Source organism: Lepeophtheirus salmonis, chromosome 3, assembly GCF_016086655.4.
Source record: "Lepeophtheirus salmonis chromosome 3, UVic_Lsal_1.4, whole genome shotgun sequence".
Taxonomy (NCBI): Eukaryota; Metazoa; Arthropoda; class Copepoda; order Siphonostomatoida; family Caligidae; genus Lepeophtheirus; species Lepeophtheirus salmonis.
Genome location: NC_052133.2, coordinates 10,690,497 through 10,711,781, shown reverse-complemented (window position 1 = coordinate 10,711,781; position 21,285 = coordinate 10,690,497). Strand labels below are relative to the sequence as shown.

General features: G+C 31.0%; 1 long non-coding RNA gene across 1 annotated transcript; it reads left to right on the top strand.

Annotated features, from left to right (window-relative positions):
- The first annotated feature begins 2,476 nt into the window (after window positions 1–2,476).
- LOC121115417 (uncharacterized) lies at window positions 2,477–12,813 on the top strand. The gene is made up of 3 exons (XR_005863486.2): window positions 2,477–4,217; window positions 10,633–10,697; window positions 12,009–12,813. It is a non-coding gene; the product is annotated as an uncharacterized lncRNA (long non-coding RNA).
- The last annotated feature ends 8,472 nt before the right edge of the window (window positions 12,814–21,285 follow it).

Genomic DNA, 21,285 nt, shown 5'->3' with positions numbered 1-21,285 from the left:
GTTTAGCTTCTTTGGACCCATTCAAAACCTTGGATAATATTAATTTTATTTTATTGATTTAATTTTGCTGTGTATAAAGTTTGATATGAATAAATTCCAAACATTTTTATTAATGCAGTCATTGAACATTTTTTAATCTATCAATATATTGTAATGAAATAAAAAATTCAGTGTATTAAAATCAATATAAAAATATTATTTAATAGTATGTTATATTTTTTTCACCCAAAAAAATGAAATTCGGTGTTAAATCAATTTAAATGCATTTGTTTTTAAGAAGCTGTTGTTTATGGAATCAATTTCTACATGATCTCACACCAACATTATAAATTTATAGTAAATACAAGATTTGACTGAGAAATGAATTTTGGTTTTTATATAGTTAATTACTACGACTAATTAGTTATATCTGAGATAAAAATATGCTTATAATATATATATATATTTTGGAAAACCGATCCAACACTACTCATGAAGGGTTTTAATTGAATTAAAGAGCTACTATAGCAAAGGAAAAAAATGTCGTCCTGCCATTTCGAAATAATATTTATATATACTGACTTAAAGAGCCTTCATCACAAATGTATATGAACATATGTTTGTAGGAAGCCCCTATAAAGTGTGTATTCCTTCAACTCAATTATATTTGGTATAAAGTATACATACATACTGCCTACTTAATGACTAGTAGATGAAACTTTACAAATACATATATTAGGGCGGTTTGTTTTTCACTTTTTTCGAATTTGGATTAAGGATAATTAAAAAAAGTTGTGATATTGTAAGAAAATAAATCTCTGCAAAATACTATTATCCTTCAATATCATCTGTAGGTTGCATACCGAATTAGCAGTTTTAAACAAAAGTTCTTTATTTCGTCAATGAAGATTATATTACAGCATTAATCATTATTTTGCATTTATTAATGATGATGGGCATGATTCAAAACTATAAAACATATTAATAGAGTTTTTTTTTCAAAATATACCTTTGTGTGAAAGAAGATAGAATATCATAAAAAAATATTGATCGTTACTAGTGATGGGACGATTAATTGGAATTGGAGAACCGGGTGTTTTTTCTGGAATCGGTCTGGAGAAAATAATGTTATATTTCGATTCCAATTCTAATTTATTACTGGTATTTTAACTATTAACTACTTTTTAAAGCTATGAAAAAAAACATTCCCCCCCCACCCAAAAAAAAAAGATAATAAAGGAATTTTTGCTTTTACAAGAAAAATATAACTATGAATTTTTTTCAAAATATTTAATTTTTCAATTTTTTTTTCAAAATATTTAGTTTTTCAATTTTTTTCCAAAAAATTTGTTTTTTTTTGAAAATTTATGGATTTTAGGAGAAAATTTTAAAATTAAATCGTACATTTAAACTTTTTGGTTCAAAAGTTTAACTTTTTAAATTTCAAATGAATCTTTTAGCAAATTGGTATTTTTTAAAAAATATTAAAAAATTGTAATCAGAATCGGCTTCAGGAATCTTTTTGAATCGTCCCATCACTCATCTTTATTTTTTTGAAAATGTAAAAAAAAATAAGACATGCTTAACGCAGAACATACCATTTTCCTAACCTTTTTCTATTTGTTTGTTTTTTATCAGTATAAAAAAAAAACATTGTTTATAATTTAAAGAAATGTATATAAATTTTTTTATGCAAACTAACTAATACTGTCTTTTTAGTATCCATATTGACAAAGTAAAGAGATTTTGTCTTAATTTGGCCTATACCTGAGACCTAAAGCTGAACTTGTTGGACAAAACTATGTTGAATACGTGATTTTTATACCATATTACAACTTTTCTGCACTAGCCATAATCGAAATTTGAAATAAGTTGAAAAACAAACCGCCCTAACATACATTTATAAAGTGTCTCTTGTCTTATGAATTAGTATTTTATATATATACCTACCTTAAATTAAAATTCAAGGAATTTTATAATTGTAAGTACTTCCTTACTAAGTTTTCATTAAACTTTTCATTAAGTTTATTTTATACATTCTCTCTCACAAAAGTTTTTATTTATTTATATATAATCAATAGTTTAGTCTTTTGAGTTAATATAAAATTGGATTAAAGATCTTTATTTTATTTTTTCTCCTTTTGTCTCTCTTCTCACGGTGTTAACTCGCTAATAAGAAGATATACCATTTATTGTCAGCTGTAGATATTTTTGCTTCACCGAACCAGATCTTGAACGTGGGTTCGAATTCACTTTTGTTAAGTTGCCCACAATTGAGAAAAAAATATGGAATAATAGTTGACTAACTACTAACATATTTTTAGTCCTCTACATTCTTTCTTTTTTTTGGGTGAAAGGTTGCGTGATATAATAAAAATAGTATTGCTCTAAAGTAATTGTAATTAGTCATGAAAGTCGTATGTATTTTGCAGGTGTAAAAAAAAAGAAACCGAAAATCAACATAGTAACCCTCACAATTTGAATAATAATTTATTTGGAGGAGAGCAGCTTAACCAACATAACGTTTCATTAGATTATCTATAATCAGCTGTGACAAGGGAGGAGTGTAAGAAGGATATTAAACAAGGCCATTGACAAAATTTGTCGATCCTCAGTTGTACTGGGCAAACTGTTATTATTTACTCATCTCTATTATACAAATTTGGAGATGTTAAGAGTCATAATTAGCTGTCGGTTGCATATTAAAGCGTTGTCCTAGTCGGCAACATGAGCAAACAGTACGAGAAGAGGATTGGGATCGCAGTGCTCCTCCATGCAGGATTGTCCCACAATCGTAGAAGGCGATTTATAATGTATCCATGCGGTTTAAGGTCGGGGAGAACACAGAAGTAGACAGGAAAACCTCCCTATCCGTCAGCTGCCTCTAGTTGAGCTTCAAGAAAAATACAAATTCCCCAAATGCTGACATGGCCAATAAGATGAACAAGTCCCCATCAGTGGTGTCCAAGGTTTTAAAAAAGGCAGGAACAAAGTCTCTTCGGGGTATTCCTGTGCCTCTGTTGACAGAAAAACAGAGGAAAGTCCTAGTGGAGCGTGCAAAAAAAAGTCCTGAACCACCTCAAGCGAACCTGTGGACTCATTGTGATCTTTTCTGATGAGAAGACCTTTTTACTGTTTACCTGTCTTCAACCGGCAGAATGATCAAGTAGTTACATTTGGAGATGTAGCGGGGGAGCATCAATATGTCTCTATCGCCAAATACTCTGCTTCAGTGATTATGTTAGTCCTTGTTGCATCCAACAGGAAGCCCATAAATCCAGTGTGGTTCCCTTTAGGATACAGGCACAAGGCTGATGAGTACTTCTAAATTCTGGACACCAAAGTTCTATCATGGATGAAATCCATTGTTGGCAATTTTTCCTGGGTGTTCTAACAAGATGGAACACCTGCCTACACGACAAAGAAAACCCAAGAGTGGCTCCAAGTCAACATGCACTTCTGGGTAAAGGAGTTGTGACTGCCACAGAGTCCAGACCTCAACCCCTAGACTATTCCATCTAGGTACACGTAGAGTACAAGGTCTGCAGAAGACGCTATAACAGCACCCGCGCCCTACAAGACCTCAGTCAACAAGGCAGGGGCCTCCATGAGAGCCGTGTACATCCAGAGCTTCTGCCGCCACCTGGAGCTCACCATCAATTCTTAGTGCAGATACATTAACTGAATCATATTTTTTGGGGTTCAATTAATAGTTAAAAAACCTGTTTCCTAATTCACATAGGATCTTGCCATAGACTTCAATACTTTGTGTGTTAAAATTGGTAAATAACAACGGTTGGCCCTCTACATAGTATTGTAGTATGAATCATCATATTATACTTTTTTTTCGGGGATGTGTCCTAGAACAGTGAACAAATAGGTATTTCCAATTACAATTCATAGTGTGGTATGAAAGGAACTTTGTACATATATACCTCATAGAAAAAGTTGAAATAATTGTGAGATACTGATTTGTCGAAATATGAAATGCAACTTAAATCGGACAATATAACAAGATAGAGTACTTAGCTTAACATGATTAAATATGACTCTTATACTTTGGACAATAAATGAATTATTATCGTTATTTGATATGATGAATATTATTAATTTGAACATTATATCTTCTATACACAACTTCGTGAGTTAAAGCTACTTCATTTTGTCATTAATATTCTACCTTCAAGTTATTATCCCAATAACTTTGATATTTTCCAACTTCCAAGCCTATATCTCAAGTAAATTTTAGTCTTTTATCAACTAAGTGTCATAATTTTATAATAATAAATTTATTTTCAAAACCAGAAAATTCAAGTGCCAAATTTAACAGTTTATCTAATATTAAAAAGTATGTTTTGCTATGTATGTTATGGTAATATTTAAAATCGACGTCTATTGTTGAAATAAACTAAACAAAGAAATAATCATAATAAGTGAGAAGATTGCGTAAGATAGAAAGTTTTACTTTTTTTTGGCAATTAAAAATTTCAATTCCTCCGTCTATATCCAACAAATAAAAGTAATTTTGATATTGATTCATTTATCACTTAAAATTATATAATTACCTGTTATTTTATATAAAATACATCATTATTATATTTTTTTTTTTGGTTAACAAACCTATAAAACAATAAGTAAATATACTCTTTACAGTACTTACACTTGTACTTGAATACATTGCAAATACTTTTAAATTACTTGAATACATTACAAATACTTTTAAATTACTTAAATACTTCCATAACAATAAGCCTAATACTTATACTTGAAATTTTAATAAAATTACATATAAATGTACTTGCTCAAACCCTGTTTTGTAGTGTTGTATTAGTCCATAATTATTCAGTCTCCAGGACCACCATCTACACCGTCAGCAAGTCCGAAAAGTTGGAGAAAAGAAGGGCTCTGTTGAAAAGTCCCAATTGGAGCCTTCAGAAATAAAAAAACAGCCCAGGCCAATCTCATCAAGTTCATGAAGGTTCATGCAAGAGATCTGGAGCTTTCACGCCAGACTGTCCTGGCCACTTTTGTCACCAGCAATGAAAGAAACACATCTCTCCCGTGCCAAGACTTTTTTGAATGAGTCTTTTGAATTCTTTTTCGACACTTTTAGCCCCCTACAGACCTGATGTCAACCCCTCGATCATACCTTAACGGTTCATGTCGAGGGGTAGGCTTAACTGTCCGTCTTCAAAACACTGAGCCCCTCAAAGTCAATATCAGCATGCACTGGGACGTCATGACAGAGGTTTACATCCGCAGTAGGTGCCAGGCATTCTGCTCTCACCAGGAAGCTATCATTGCCGCTAAGGGTGGCTAAATTAATCATTAAGAGAGCTCAGACACATCTATTTATAGTATTAATTTTGTTGAAGTTTCATTGTTAATGAATAAATTATATCTTGTTGAAGTTTAAAATTTAAAGTGTTCAGATTTTAATGGTAGTGACCTTATATAAAAATTTAAAAGGTTGTGAGAAAACTTCTGAACAAATGGTTTTAAATCAAATAAACCCTCGAGTCTCACCTTTTGAGTCCAAGTTGAGTAGTGAAGTCTTCAAAATATAAATTTAATTACAAATCGATTAGCAAATATCAAGGCCATCTCCAAATCTTTGATATGAGTTGTTAGTAGCGGCACCGGAATGTATTTGCAATTGGGGTGAGCTGTATTTTATTACAGTGACGTTAAAAAAAAGTGCAGATTTAACCATAAAATATGGGTTTTCACTACATACTTCTTTGATTTAACTACATTATCGCTGTATCCAAGTAGTATTCAATGCAAGTGTTAAGTCTTTTTTATTCTTAAAGCCATTTGATGGAATTTAATTCAGATTTGTTTTTAGTTTGTCTATTTTTGTAGTAAAAATATCAACTTTGATCTCCCCAGATACCGTCACCTTCAATTATGATTCAATTTATGACGTTAGTAAACACGGTCTATAGTGTGCTTTCTTGAATGTTGATAATTGATATTTTTACGACATAAAATGGAAAAAATATACAACGTACATATGAATGTGCTTGATAATAAAATGTACACCCATTGATAAATAATAGCACGTCCTTACCATTATTTATCTCCACAAGGACTTTCTTCCTGCCTTTTTTATAAGCTTGGGCACCACTGATGGGGACTTGTTTATCTTACTGGCCATGTCAGCATTTGGGGAATTTGTATTTTTCTTGAAGGCCAACTTCAGGCAGCTGACGGACAAGGAGGGTTTCCTGTCTACTTCTGTAGGGTGTCCTGACCTTCAACTTCATTAAGACATCGTAAATCCTCTTCCACGATTATGTTACAAACCCGCGTCGAGAAGCGCTGCGATTCCAATCCTTTTCTCAAACTGTGTGCTCATGTTTACGACTAGGACAATGTTTTTGTTACCAATCTACAGCTAATTATTTGGTCTTCAACATTGCTTATTGGAACATTGTCAAAAATGACTCTTAACATTTCAAAATTTGTATAATACAGATGAGTAAATAATAACAGTTATGTCTCCCATTCATGTTTCTCTAATTTTAAAAGATACAATGTTTAATTATTTACCAATTCACTCTATAATTATAGAGATAGACGAGAAACTTACGCTACACAAGGAGAACAAGTCCAATCGAAAATCAATACGAAAAATATTCATTCAAGAAATCTGAACATTGATAGCAGATAACAAAATAAACTCTATATTTTGTGTTAGTGAGGTAACGCCGTGATTTATTGGGGGATTGACATTTTACAATGGTTCTAATACTGGTTTGAGCCAACTATTGAAACACCTTCAAAATGAAATGAATCAATTTGTTATTAATTAATGATTGCAATTCGTGGCTAATAACTAACATTTTATATATAAAATTGGAATAACAGTTACATAGTATTAATCATTATTATATATATATATATATTTAACAACTTTACCTGGTTGGTAAAGTGGTAATTCAGCGATATGTACGTTCGGCAAAATGGAATTCGGCAACGTGGTTTCCGGCAATGTGTATGCCCACAATTTAGAATATATTGTTTTCATAGTCATTTCAATATTTTACTGGATACATTTAAAAGTATATTTGATAGGGAAACTGATTGTTTTTTAAAGACTATATCAAACCAGAATAAAGTATCATATATCAGATATAGAATCAAATGTCTAGCTAACATTCTTAGGTAACTCAACCAATCAAAATAAAATAATAATTGATTGATTTCTTATTAAGAAAGTAACGTTTATCTGTATGTCAGAATCAATGAATATTTGAATACCCGTCACCGGAGACACTCTTTATAGTGCTCCATCAAGGTTAATAAAAATACAAGGTTATGCCATCATGTAATTGGACTTGCCAGAATTATTAATTTGATGTACTGTACCAACTGATGGACAAGACAGAGAGATTTTTACGTCATAAAGAATAACAGGGGTACTCTATCAGTCAAAAATCAAAGAAGGTCGTATATAGCTACTCTTGGGCACAGTTATACTCTTTGACGTCACTATTTAAAAGCATGGTGGAATTTAAACATAAGTCGGAAAAGCGTTATAGTATAAACTTATATTTCTATTAACCTTGGTGCTCTATGATGTATATTATAAACATATTTTGATCTAAGAAATAATAATGTAGTCGTATTTATGAAATATGATAGGCGTGTGCATATATACAAAGATCACTGTTTCTATTTGTTTTTGTTATTACTCTCTGGGATGTATATAATAATTCATGTTAGGATGTAAATCGTGTCCATTTTTTAGTTGCCCCATTATTTTGTTATTTTGGTAATCTGAAGAAATCCTTTTTTTTTTCTTAGCTATTGTCATTATTATTGAACTCCTGAGTAGGGAACTTCCTTTCCTACTGGATTCAATTATATTCCAAACCTGATTGAGTTATGAGTAATTAATGAATATGCCAAGGATATTTCATATTTCATTTAAGTGAAGTTTTAGTTAGTTCAACTATTTGTATATCATCCTCACATCCATTAATTACTCATAACTTCTAGATGATCGTGCCAAACATAACATATGTGCAACTGAAATACATGCCAATAAACAAAAATTAATAACCTCAAGGGTAATTGAACATATTTTGAAATCATAAGGCCTTGTAATGGAATGTTGAAATGTTTTATGCTCATAAATGTTTCCTCTATATTTTGTGAGAACCTCTATTTTTTTAGAACTGGATATATTACTTTAGTTGTTGATATACTACTAACCATATATTCGTGAAAGTTCTAACTTCTTTATCTTTAAAGCTTTAAAACTAAGAGTTGGATTATGTTACAGATCCAAAATTTCATTTATGAGCTGATCTACTGCCCATAATACCCCATAGTACATTTTAGTATAAAAAGTTTCATCGTGAAAATTTATCATAGAATGAGTCATATATTATGTGCGGGGGTAATTTTAGGGGGTACTTGACCCAGTCCTTACTGGGGGTCCGGTGATAAGTGAAATAAAAAAAATTATATATAGACACTAGGAAGACCCATTTTTGTAAAAAGTGGTACACTTATTATTTAAAAATAAATATCAATTGAAAAAAAATAACAGTTTGTTTTTTTATAAAAAAAAAGTTATTTAATAAACACAACTTCTAAAAAAATTCCAAAGAACTTATTCTAAAAATTATGCTAATAATTCGTAAGTAGCTAATCATTATTACAAAGCAATACAATTTTGACAAAAAAATCAAATAGTTTAACAAAGTATTTGAATGACTGACCCAAGAACTACCACTTCAAATATTGAATAGGTCAGTTCACTAAGCTATACGAGGTCTGATCAAAAAGAAACCGTTATATTCTAAATCCGAATTCAATTCTCAAATTGAATTAATTATGCTAGTACACATTTCCACAACGTTTGGATTGTTAAGGTGATTTCACTGAAGTACTTACGAACAATTTAGCACTCATATTTTCTTCCTTTTTTTATTATTATCCTACCTGAAATACCGAGTTGTCTTTGAGTCGTATTATATTATTATATATAGAGAGAGAGACAACAAGAAAAAGAAAATGCTCGCCCCTGTTTTTCATTACTGCAAGCAGCCACAAGTAATATGGTCAATAATGTGTGAAAGACTCACTCACTATCTAGGAAGGGGGGTCCATCAAAGAGGGAAAAAATTCATAGTTTTAACGACGTGGCTCTTCTGTTCAGAATTGGATCAAAATATTATGTATTAAGATGAAACGTCAAATAGATCGTCGCCAATTTATGAATAAAAAGGGAGTCGTGAAGGAGTATGTAGAAATAGGGTATATTCTCGAGATAAGAGCAATTCAGTACTAAAAGGTAAAAAGATTACGTACTTATATAAAAGGATAAAACAAAGTACAATTTTAAAACAAGAAAATCTAAAACCGGGATAATCATCCCACCCATATTATCAGGGTAACAAATAAAATAAATTACACAAAACATGATTGCAAGGTCCAATTGCGAAAATATCAAACTCCACAAAAATATAGCCTACGCTCCTCTTAATGAATTTCGTTTTTTAACATGTGTTTTGTGACTTTTCTTATGTTTTATTTTTTAATTACATCATTATTTTACTAATTTATCAAATCCTTTGATTTTTTAAATCGTGTTTCTTAAGTGAGGTTTTTTATTTCTTTTCTCACCTCCCATTTTCTAGTTTTATTTGTGTAATTGTTTAATTTATAATATGTAGTGTCTATATTTTTTTAACGTGTATAATTCTCTGACTGTGTAATAGTAATGAATTAAAAATACATTATCCTTATGTTGTAACTTTATAATTATACAAAAAGAAAAGAATATGAAGAAGTGAAATGGAATCATAATAGTAAAAAAAGGAGAAATTATGCGTGCTAAATAAGTGCGTAAGAACTTCAATGAACTTTAGTCCGTTCTTTTTTTACTCATAAACAGGTATTACTTCTTTTTGTGTCTTAGTATAAACAAATACATTTTCACGAAAAGTTCTTTAAAAACTTTTGGAATATTGGTTATTCTTGTAAACTAGTTATCTTGTGCAAAATTATAAATTTGGAAGACTAAACAATTCTTTCAAATAATTTTCTCCTAAATTGATTTTTTCTTTTTAATTTTTTCCATGTTAGAAAACCGCAGTGGACACCAAAAGACGACCAACATTTTTATTCAAAAACGAACTAAATAAATTTAGTAAATATTTACATTAGACTGATCAATTTCTTATATTTATTTTTATTTTTTTGGAAACGTTGAAATCTCATAGACTAAAAATTTTCATTTGGGGAAAAAACGTTATAAAATACGTTTAATCATATCTGCTTGTGGTTAGAAGATAGTGAAAGAAGAAGACAACATTTTCGAAAAAAACATCAATTTTCCAAAATTTGAGGGCGTTAGGGGACCCTATAACTTTTTCAAAACTTTTTACTCAAATGTATATTTTAAGCCAATGAGAGCACAACATTTCTAAAAAGTTAGTAATTTACTAGTCCAATAAACATAGGTAAATAGATATATAATCATAAAAATACGGTGAAGGACCATAAAAAAATATTTTTGACTTCCCATATGAATTTAATGCTTTACCCAGCATTATCAATTTTTATATGAAAATTACAGGATTATTCCTAGATTTCAACTACAACAACTTTTAATCCTTTCTTTTAAAATTCCAGGATCCACAAATATGATTCAAAGGACAATGGCTAATTCTTTGTTTTGGATGTATCGTGTCAGTGGTGTAAGTGAAAATCTGAGGTCTAACACAAAGTTAACCAAGCCCCTCCCCGCTCCCAAAAAAAAAAAAAAAAAAAAAAAAGATTTTTTTTTTTTTGAACCTTATTTACATTGAGTCCCTAAAGCACTCCTTGCGGATACTTTCCATACATTCCATACATCCCACTGTAAAAATATCGTTTATATTTTTTTAAGGAGTACAAAGGAGTTGTTTTAGATTTAATTATTACTCGAACTCGAAAAAACTTTATTCTACTAAAGCTGAAAATTTTCTGAAAATTACACGAAAACACTCAGAATATTTTTAGGGTTGAAAATTTGATTTGATTTGAACTCAATTAATCAAAACCCAAAAATTGGTATAGCAGGTATTCGAGAAGACTTTGCCCACTTTTATTGTGCTTCAAATAAAATTTGCAGCAGATCAGAATGAGTTTGTATAGGAAAGTCTTCTAAATAATTTATTTACCCATTATGAAGACTATTATTTATGAGTTTGATTTCAAACTTATTTAGTTTCACCCTCTAGATGAGGTCAGAAGGCAGTAAATACTTTAGCAATATAAGAATTGGACATACTCCTCCAATGAGTCAACACGGGGGCTTTGAGGTTCATAATACTGCTGTCGCGGACATGACACGCTTAGACTCAATATGTCACCATACTGAAAAGTTCAAAGGATTTAGATCAGGGGACGTGGGAGTCCAAAAGTATTTGGGCCAGAATTCATGTTTTATCCTATTCAGACTCTAAGAAATCTTTACCTTATAATTTTTTATCATAGCTGGAGATATTTATAATTTTTGCTGTAGTTTACAGCGTACAAAGTTTAACAACTATTGTTTCGAAAGTTTATTTTGAGAGAAACCGAGATTCAAAGTTTTTTCGCCCCCTTCTGGCCCCTGGAGCAAATGCGACGACACAGCAGCTCCAAAGTCACGGAAACTTCAATTTAATACAGAAACCCATGCGTATAGCATATGGCCCAGAAGTTGAGGTATATTTCATATCAAAATGCAGTCATCACATTGTTACAAATAAAATAAAATCCTAAAGGTTGCCTTATATCAAAACTTAAAATAGACCTCATATCTAAACCAAAATATAAATTGAAAATAAGTTAAAATAAATTTAAATACATCATAATGAAAATAAGACCCCTTTTAAAGTGAAAGTAAACAAACATAGTCTCATTTCCCAACAGTTCGCCATTACTGTTAAAATATCAAATTTCAATAAAACATCCCCAAAACGACCACCAGTGGCAATATTTCTATCAATAAAACATCAAATTTATTTCTTAATCTATTGCAGATCTTGACCAATGTCCATATACTCCTTCTTACGCTTTCAAGAGCATCACATCTTGTTATTAGATGTACAGAAATTTTGGTTCTTCTCCACACAACTTGCATGAGTCATCCTCTACCAAGCCCATACCCTTTAGATGTTTCTTCAAGGGAATATAACGAGTCACAAAAGTTAAAACCTTTTAATTGATGTTCTTCTCTCTTTATATATTTCCCATCCCCCAAAAAGATGAATAAAAATTATTTTGTTTCCCAATAACTTGAATTACCATTCCACTCTTTCAACCAATCATTTTTTTTTATTTCAATTTTTACTGTGACCAATGGGACTTCCAAAGTCGATTTTTCAGTCATTCTACATACCAATTTACCTATTACATCAACTTATTCATTGCCCGTATTACTGTGATGGCCCTTTACCTATGAGATGTATACAGAACCTATCAATCTGCTCATCTCAGCCAGAATCCTTTCTTGCCGTCCATTAAAAGTTCCTCTTTTTTTATATATATACAGACAATCTATGGTAGCCATGCTATCAGTATGTTAAACAACCTGACAATCTGAATACTTTTCCGTCCAAACAAGAGCTCACATTGCTTGACAAATTTATTCCAGCTCCGCTTGAAACTCTGTGTTATACAAGTTTAAATTCAAAGTTATTAAATGTATATCTTATTGTTTAAGAGGGATAAATTCACTAACCTTTACATGATTTCGGCTTATGGTTGTAGTTCATTTCGAAATGGTTGGAAAAAGTATTTACCTATGTATATTAGGGCGACAATGACATCAGTTTTTTTAAACAAAGAAAATGGCTTCCGTTAAAAATTGTTCCTAATTGTACAAAAAAAAAAAAAGATTTAAGAAAAGTTTTAACAGTTTTGAAAATGTTTAGAGGTAGCTCAACGTCCCTAAAGTTTTGAAAATTTACATTTTTAAAGAAAAAACTAAGTTAATAGAGCTTTTTGTAGAAATTCATAAATTAAGGTTACTAAATTTATATTAAAATATATTTCCTTATTATTTCAACAAAAATATATATATATGTTCAACTGTTGAACTGATAAATATAAAAGTTTGAAATTACGTTTAACTCAGATTAAATTCAGAGATTTTCTTTTCAAATAAACTTGGCCTTAGTCTAGGTACAAGGTTTAACCATCATGTAATTGGGCTTGCTAGAATTTTCAATCTGATATATTGTACGGACTGCTGGGAAATAAAAACAGTTTTTGACAAAACACACAGCTACTCATCTACTATGACGTTAATATAAAAAGCGTTGTGGAAGTTTTCTTTTCTTTTCTTGATGATTCATCACATGTATGAATAAATACTTATTTTATATATATTTAAATATTTATTTCATAAGATTTATTCTGTTCAAATTACTAAATTTTTTAAGTTTTTTATTTTCAAACCAGTATATTTATATTTTTTTATAATATCACAGATATAAATAGTTTTTAGTTTTATAGCTTATATACATTGTGTATATGGTATAAAAAGTATAACAAAATAAAAATATTTCCCTATCTTTACGTAATTGTAAAGAAATTCGGAAAAAAAAGGAAAAAAAAACTAAACTAAACAAGAAAATTTTGATGACACTTTCACTCATTATATTCAATACAATTTTCGTTAGAATAAAGTGAAATACAAAGGAATGACATCTAAATATTTATGCTAAAATTTATCATCTAATTACAGAAGAGATATATTATTTTTATATGTTTAAATTTATTTATAATCTTTATAAAACGTAAATACACTAATGTTTCCTAGGATAGATAATGATTGATGACGTATAACTTGTATGTAATGAGTTAATTAACACTAAATTCATATAACTTTAAATTGGAAGAAAGATGAGGATATAATTTTCAATAACGGAGAGGAGGAATATACAGAGTTCAAAATTTGAGGGCCTGGGAGGTCGGATCCTTTTGCAAACTTCGTCTATGACAGTTGGCTCACTTTCAACTTTTTGGCGTGTTACTCAGCTTGTTAAAGTGATATTGCAATATAGTTTTTTTTGGTTGGAAAGTTCAAAACAATATGCAACTGTTTTTTTTCAGAACATAGTTAATAATTGTTAAAATATCAATTGTAATGTTGGGAATTTTTGAGTCAACTTAACCAATGATGGCGTAAATTAGCCTTGAAGTGAGATGAATTAATAAATAATGCTAGACAATACATTTATTTATTGGTATAATTGAAATAAAATTGCGATTAATGATCTTTATCATATCCAGTGATGCATTCAACATGTCTTGGCTGTTTGTAAAAATGAAAGAAACCGAAAATAAACGTAGCAATCCACCCAATTTGAAGAATTTTTTGAAGGAGAGCAGCCTTGCTTTCATGAAGTTTTATTAGATAGCTCCAAGCAGCTGTAAGAGGAAGGAAATATACACAACATCGTATATAGCAAGGACATAGACAGGAATTACTCAAATGTTAATTCTAGTCAGAGTCCAACAAAGACTTACATTTATAACTCCGAAGCAAACCCCTTTTTACTCTCTTCCTTTCATGAGGACACACACTTGTTATTAGTTCATAGTTAGATATTCTGTCTTTAAGAATTAATAAAAATGATTACAGATTTGAAAAATATGAAACCCTGTTCAGATTAGCAACCTAATAAGGCTGCGCCCGTTTTCTAAGATATGAACACACATACACTAGTTATTACTCTATGCTCTGATGTTATGTCTTTAATAAGAATGATAACAGCTTTGCTCAATAAACAAACCTTTTCAGATTCTTGACTAGAAAAAGCCGCTCCCGCTTTTTAGGACATGTTTTAAATTACTCAAATTATATTAAATAAATTTAATGCTTTTTTAGAGTATTTGCTTCTACATTTAAGAAGGCTTTTCAATGAGTTTATGAGTTCCTCAGAGCATATTTTGATAGATAATTTTTGTACTCATGTTTTATTTGAACACATATACATATATATATTAAGTATTCAATATATATAAATATTGGATTTTCTTCTTTGTCAAGTGTTTTTGAATAACTTAACTCCTTTTCTCTCCCTCTTCAGTAATATAACAAACATTACAAGTGCAATTTTATCTATGTATTTCAACATTTATATCCTGTATATTGAGTAAAATTGGTGCACTTAAGAAAATAAGTTCCCCCTTCACCCTTACTTTCAAATTTGTAAAAAGTTGAAAAAAGGGAAATCTATTTAATCAATGTATAAGCATAAGATATGAAAACAACTTCTTTGGTTCACAATAGACATAATAATATTTAATATGTATTTTGAAATAGAATAATTTCTTTCAGATTGCGTGATGCTTGAGCCTAGAGTGCTTTGGAGACAAAGTTCCAGTTTTACGTTTAAACGGCGATATGTATCACCTCATCAACATGATATTTTGGATAAATTGACTAACTTCTATTAATTTATTTTGATCCTTTTTTCTTTTTCATTCTGGATGAAAGTTTGCGAGACACAGTATAAGTAACTATAAAATGGAGAAAAATCCCCTCACACTTGCTAGTTCAAAAAATCTACTGAACCAACTGTTAGTAAATTGGGATATTATACACCCCAAAAAATTATAAAAATACTTCTAATTCCTTTTAATCTTCATTTGTTTGCCAATAATTTTTAGTATGCTCCTAAAACATAAATGGGATTATGTATGATCATTTATTTATCTTGATTATGTCTTGATTAGGACTTATTAGTATATTTTCTATAGTTTTTAATCGCAAATGATTGAATTTAATCAGCTGTTTTGCTTAAAAGTGAAAGGTTGAGTGATTCAAATTTATTCATATTTCGATATATTAAAGTATATGCAATTAGTTAGAAAACAAAAAAAATATGAGCTCTCTAGCTTACGTAAAAAGTCGAGAAAATTACACTTGAACGTGATCGATGAAGTTCCATTCGTGCATTCCAAGCGGTTGGCGTCTGTCTCCAGAACCATTGTCTACACTGTTAGCAAGTCCTAAGCGTTGCAGAGGAAGAAGGGCTTTTCCAAAAGGGGAATTCCATGAGGCCTTTGCAAAAGATCTCCGGGTTTTGCATAAAACTTTTCAGAGAACTGTAAAAAAAGTGTATAGAAAGAGCCATTTAAGGGTAAAGAGACCACTTTTGACACCGTCAATGAAAGAAACCTTTTACAAGATTCTTTTGAACTTTTTTTTTACACTTCTGGCCTCCCTACAGCTCTGATGCTAACCCCATCGACTACAGCTTTTGGGTGCATGCCGAGGAGGAGAAGGCATCTAGTGTCAGTCATCTAAACATTGAGGCTCTCAAAGCCACTTTCAGCTAACTGTGGACGCCATCATTGAGGATCACATCTGCAATGGGTACCAGGCCTTCCGCCACTACCTGGAAGCAACTGCCACTAAGCGAGGCTACATGAATGATTAAGAGAGCTTTGGCATACACCTATTTATAGTATTAATTTTGGTGAAATTATATAGTTAATTTATAAATTATATCTCATTGAAGTTTAAAAATTCAAAGTATTTAGATTGAAATGGACCACTCGGTATAACTCTAACTACAAAATTAAAAATATTCTATTTAATACACGCAACCTCCTCAAAACTAATGGTACCAAATTTAATTACCAAAATTTGCATAAAATAATGAACATTTCATAGAAACTTGATAAAAAAAAACATATTTGATGATTTTACTACGAGTATAATAAATTACATCTTATTGAAACAATGTCATGTTGTTAAAATAAGGATTTTTCTCGATAATTTATATTTATGCAAGTATTATTAACATTTTAAATATTATATATACGAATACAAAATGGATGGAATAGTTATAAAATGATACACAGTTGAAATGATATTATTTTTATAATCGTTCAACTGTTCATTAAATGTAATTAATTAAGCTTTTTTTTACCCAGTTCACTAACTGCGTTATAAAAAGTATGTTTACTAATTTTTATTTCAGTGGAGTTGCTATGAATTTAAAGAAATACTTTAATTGAAAAAATCCTTTAATAAATGTCCTACAGAATAGTAAGAACTTTTCGTATTCACATATAATCTACGAAAAAAACATTTTTAATTCCTTCTTTAATTCCCTCTGTTTTTAGTATAAAAAAGAAAGGAAGAAAATAAAAAAGAGTTCCATGAAAAAAAGTTTTTGATTATACAAATAAACTAGTGTTATATCAGCCCTGATTTAGGACTGAAGACTACATTCTTGTCCAGTTTGGTCTCAGTCCAGTCCAGATCAGTCTTACATATCAGTTTTGTATATCAGTCTTAAAACGTATAAAGTTCCGTCTTTGATGACGTCATTCAACTTTTTTTTTTTTTTTTTTTTTTCTAGTACTGACAGTCCGAAGGAGCGGTCCTAAGACTGGACTGGAATTGACCGAATAAACCCAGGATGACAATTTTTTTAAAAAATGGTGAGCATCTTTTTAAAGCGTATATTGCCTCTAATTCTAGGTATAACTGTACTCTCATTAATAAAAAAAACGTATATTATAAAGCCTCAAAGATCTTATTAAAAGACCTTCTGGCAATTAAACAACAGAAAGAGTGAGAAAGAGGTCTTTACAACCACTTGAACGAATATTTTCTATAGAGAAGTATATACCTTTTGTTTTTTCCCCAGTGGCTTGTATGTGTTTACAATACACCGTTTCATTTAAAGTCAAGTATATCAATATGTATGCTATGACGTTAGTATGATGTATAATTATTGTCATTTTAATAGTCTTCTAACCAAATGATGTATGCATCGATAAAATTTAATTTATATTTTTTTTGTTTTAAGTTTTTATTAAAATTGATTAAAATTTTTTCTTATTTTGTGAAATCATCTATACCAAAAGGAGGAGAAAAAAACTTAAGTTTAGAGTAGCTTAGAGTAAAAAATTCATTATTTAGAATACAAAATCTGATTGATTGTTTCGACTACAGCAACAACTATAATTTCCAATTAAGATTTCCTTATAACTTCAGTATAATATATTGACAAAACATGTTACATTATTCAACAAATTAAAGAATCGATTTTGAATGAGCAAATATAAGTTGACCATATTTTGTTTGCAATAAAGAGGACATCTTGGGATGAGAGCCAAATAGTCGTAAATCAATTATTTACTTCATTGGAATTAAGCATGATGACTCTATCATTTGATGATGAATAAATTTTACAATAAAATCTGAGTAACTCATTTTAACAGTCTGTATTTTTTGTTTTTAAATGTAAATATTGGACGTCTACGATGATTATAATTTTTGAGTAACGACAATTTGTATTTAATACCTTGATTGCTAGTCCGATCAATGTCTATTTTACAAGATATTTTGGTAAAATTTAACAATTAAATATCAATGGGTTTTTCAGTCTACTAAAATACTTTCCCTCATTGAAATGGTTGAGTGTACTATTCGGGGAGTATAAAATGGGGTCCTGAGCCCCTCTGAATGGCTTATTGGAACATACCCCATGCACCACGAAGCTTTTAAAATCAAGTTCTTAATTGCAAAAATCCAAGTAATTCTGTAAGTTGTGGAGGTTGGTGAAAGAAGAACGTCCATTTGCTGGGACATGATGGACGTCCTAAAAAATTTCAAGGATTCGGGGTTCCCAACGAATAACTAGATTAGTGATGTTTATTTTAAGTCGGACTATAAATCCTGTTTAGGACCAGCTCGGTTCTCCTCCTATTCGTCTTTTTTTTTTACATTATTTTACCTAATTATGTCATTATTTATGTATGTACTGTGAAAGGCTCCAGGTTGTGGTCCTTATTAGAACTTGTAGTAGAAGGCTCAAGCGCTCACACTACAAATGGGGTAGAAGAACTGAGAAATTACAAGAATGAATAATTTAGAATTGCATAACATAGGTCCAAAATGCTATTTGTCAAATGTTTATTATATTTTTAACGAAAAAAAAAGTTTTTATTAGATTTAAATAGTCAAACATATACCTATATTAAAACAAAATCAGCACTTTGAGATGCATAAATCACATTTTGTATGAAATTATTCTATTCCAAAATCAAGTCTACATAGGTCTTTTTTTTAGTATAGGTATACATTCGACCAATTCAATCTAATAAATGGGTGGTATTTTATATAAAGATACAAAAAGTGGTTCACGAATGGCAGTATGAACTTATGTTATTTAATTGCTGTAATTTCTCAGTTTTTCTATCTCATTTGTAGTGGGTGCACCTGAGTCTTTGCTACAGGTTTCTAGTATTATATGTCTTACTTGACAACCAGCTGGCCTCTACTCCTTTTTTTCTTTTGTTGCCTTCTTTTACGTATACTATATTTTATAAATCATAAGTTATAAATATATGTAAATCTGAAAAGATATTTTAATGACTCTTATTAATAATTATTCAAAATTATATCTATAAAATATTAGATGTAGATTTGTTTAATAAACTTGGAATATCCATTATAATAATAATAAATAAGAACTGACAGTACGAAGGGCTGACGGTCTTAAGACTGGACAAGATCGAATAAAAAATTACTTACACAATACTATTTACAATTACTACTTTTGAAACCAAGTATTACTTATTAGTACTGGTCTTTCATAAATACTGAAGTATAAGTAATCAAGGACACTTAAGTACATTGATCAATGCAATTGTACCAAAGAGATAAAATATATAGAGATCTTACACTGAGCAATAATGAAGGATTTTTTTTGTTGTCAGTAGAAAGTTAGTTGAACAAAAGAGTAAGACATATTGTTATTTATAGATCAATCACTCCCGATTGCGTAGGGAATCATCCTTTACTTGTATAAAAACTAAAGAGTTCCGTAAAGAGAAATATAATCAAATCTAAAATTCAGTGAGCAACAGGGGCGCTAATAGCTTTCATCATTGACGGATTACGATCCCTTGCCCACTCCTGACGCCATCACTCTCAGGGATCCGCATCCTGCTGGATTTAGACGACAATTGTTTCCACCCATCTTTCATGTTACGGCGGAAGAACTCGTCAACATCAGAGAAGAAGCCAAGTGTAACAACAACGCTCTAGTCGTCAACGACCTCTAAGTAAAACATACAAAGGGTTCCACAGACCTTCGTAACGAATACCCAACACCCTCTTAGAACAAATGAGGGCTCTCCTATATCAGAGTAATACTTCAGACATGCATACTTCTACGACACAAGCTTCATCCATGGTATCTCAGCTAACCGTAGCGACTGTATCACCGGCTGCACTAGCATCCTCACCGACCTGTTCAGCGGGTCTTAGAACTTCGAACATACCTGCGACCACACAACCTGCCGAGACCCAGCTATGCGTAGACTGGCAGTAGCGCTACCATAACCTCTAACAAAACATTCCAGGTCTCTGAAATCGAAAAGCTACCAGGTACAGCAAATTTTCGACAGTTCCGTCACTGGGGTGATAACTGGAATGCTTCATCAAGAGCCCAAAACTTTGTGTCCTTCCCCTACGAACAGCAGATACGGCAAACACATCCTGGAGTACTCGTATAAGATGGACTTAAAAGCCTCTGATCTCACAGTTAACGTCCTGCTCGAGCAGAAGTATGTAATCATTGTTTGATGCACAGGTCGTCAGGTAAATCGTCGTTGGGATCTGTGTCAACGACACAAGAGTTGCTCTGGAAGAAGAGTCTAGCTTCCAAACACTAAATAGAGCAATTGCAATATGTAGGGCCAAAGAGTCGCCTAAAAGATCCTCCTCCAAGATCTCCAGCATAAAGATCCAACATGTTCAGGCAAAATCTAAAATCTCAGCCTACCGCTCCTGGGCGAACACAGATGGATCTAAGTAATCATGTAGAAACTGCGGCAAAACCTACTCACGCAGTAAACAAACATGCCCTGGAAATGGTCAGAGTTGCAACAGCTGCAATAAGAAGGGAGATTATGCTTCCATGTGCCGTAGCTCTCCTAAGTATCTTCTGTATACATGACAAACTTATGACTTATGGTAATCCCTTAGTTACTATTACAATTTGAATGTTCTACTCAACCACAGCGGCGACAACTTCTTCTTCACATCATCATTGTATATTTTTTTATCACTTTGACGTGGATTTAGCCCTGGGTGAACGTTTTGTATATTATATTTTGTCCTCCTCATTACAACAACTAGATGTGCTACTCTGTCCACTATCGATTTTTTTTTCAGTTCGGTCTTATGTGACTTTTTTTTGAATGGATCAGGACCGATATTTTACCAAGACCAAAATCTAGACCATGGACTGAAATTCAAATCACAGACTTTAGACCCAA